Here is a 2,294-nt window from a genome sequence, read left to right as displayed (position 1 = left end):
GCGACCGACATCTAGGGTTTCTGATACAGAGTTGCATGCTTTCCAAAGGGTGATTTTGACTGCAGTTGTTGGCTTACAGGCTCAAGGGAGCGACTGAAACCTCCCAGTTTCACGCATGTGTCCTCCTTCATGTGACTATGACCTAAATTTTGGTTTTTCAATTGTCTAAAGTTGTCTCTCGTTGATCGCAAGGTTCGATAGTTGACTATAGACAATGACAGTGCATTACAAGCTTCTGACTTAGGGTCTCGAGTATAAGTATTGTTGGGTTCCTTTCATCGATGTTGTAGTTACTATATGGATGAAGATGTGGATAATTTTACTCTTTTTTTTCTGAATCATTCAATGACAATCTAATACGAAGAATAATTTAAAAGGGTTTTCCCCATAGTGGGTTTTGCCCTGGTCTCTGACCAATCCTAGTGTCTCTATGTGTGAATGATTTTCTTCTACTATTCCTTTATGTTTCGTTGCATTGATAATAATGATATTGTTCTTCCTACATAGTTACATATGTTTCTAAATAATGATGTAAATATGAATAATGTTATGATGTTACAGGGTGACTTTAATGTGTAAATGTAGAAATGAAATTATCAAAGCAAAGAACAAATATAGCCCTGAGAAAAATTAACATGGTATTAGAGTTGGGCTGAATAAAAGTCATGGAGATCACCCCTATGATGACACCATTGATGGAAGAAAGGATGGAGGAGACCTAAAAGAATACTAGGGTTTGAAGGTAACCCTTGGAAATTTGTGTATCAGGGTTTGATGGATATTATGAGGTTAGGTTTTGAGAGAAACCCTGGTTTATGGAAAATATTTGAGATATGAAATCTATAAACCCTAACATAATCAATGGGAAGATGTTCAAGTGCTTGTGCCAAATTTAATGAATCCTTAGATGGGATAGCCTCTATTATTCCTGGTTGTTGATAAAGTTGGTTGAAATAATGAAGGAAACATTGTCATATGGACAATGGATAGTGATGGCTCTTAAAGGTTGGTTCAAGAGGGAGATGATAACCTCTCATTGAAGATAAGTACTTTTTGATTTATGATGCTCCTATATGTATTTACTTTTGTTTATAATTATTGATATGATTATTGTTTTTATTATTACTTATACTTCCTACATGTATATGTAAGTATTTGGATACCTCTAACTTCTTGATGAGATGTGATAAGTGGATCCTTCTTTAGGATCATTTGAGATGCAAGAAAAGATGTCTAGTGCAAGAAGATAATAACTACAATTTTATGTGACAAAGAAGTTTTCAAAGTGCTCTCGTTGCCAATGTCAAATAAGAAGGTGCACAGGTATTTGAATACTACAAGGTATCCATGGTATATTGTTTCAATGATTTGTTTCAACTGAAATATTGATGGCAAGTTAAACCCTAAGGTTTGATGAGAATGCCCCCTTCACAAATGGCTCATGAATATGAAAGTGATTTGGATTCATGGTTCTTATGGTGAAATGGTGCACTTGGTATTAACAAGTATCTTACTTCTTATACATGATGAATTTCTTAATTCTATGAAGCCACTTAGAAACATTGATTTTTGATATATTGTTATAATTGGGTTTGGCTAACATCTATCATTTTGGATCCCATAAAGAAGGCTAGTACCTTGATTCTAATAGATAGTAACTTGATATTATTGATAATGTTTGAGATAAGCATGATAGCCATGATGATATACGTGTAACAATGAGATTGATATTCATGATCTTCTTGTTGACTGTGGTTAGGTTTTGATGAGCTTAGTAATTATGAAATAGTAAAATTGAATGACCCGACTTGATGAAAGTACTATTGTATTCATGATCCTTGAAGTATGATGTTACACCTATCTGTTTCCCTACTCATAATACACTAACCCTTGATGAAATATCGATGTCATGATGTAATGAAGTAGTTGATTCTAACATGTATTACCATGATGAATATGTGATATAGTCTGAATTTATGATCTAATAGATCTACTGATGCATGACAATATTATAGAGAGGTTGATGACTTGAATGAAGATGACTAAAGTGGCTTCCCATTTAGAGGGAGAATATCTCCATAAGATCCTTAGTCCTAGTATCATTTGTATTACATGTATAGAAGATTCTTTACTATTGAAGTATGATTTATGGGCATGAATAGACAAATATTTGATATTGTTAGTCTCCAACAAAGTTCTAATTTGAGAAGAAAGAGTTTTCCCTTACTCCAGGCCTCAGTGGCACAAAATAAAGCTTACAGGTGCAATTGTAGCCTCTCATCCGCACATAAGTA

Source organism: Pinus tabuliformis, chromosome Q, assembly GCF_031772625.1.
Source record: "Pinus tabuliformis cultivar Carrire ecotype Pingquan chromosome Q, CPIR1, whole genome shotgun sequence".
NCBI lineage: Eukaryota > Viridiplantae > Streptophyta > Pinopsida > Pinales > Pinaceae > Pinus > Pinus tabuliformis.
This window is presented reverse-complemented; position numbering follows the sequence as displayed.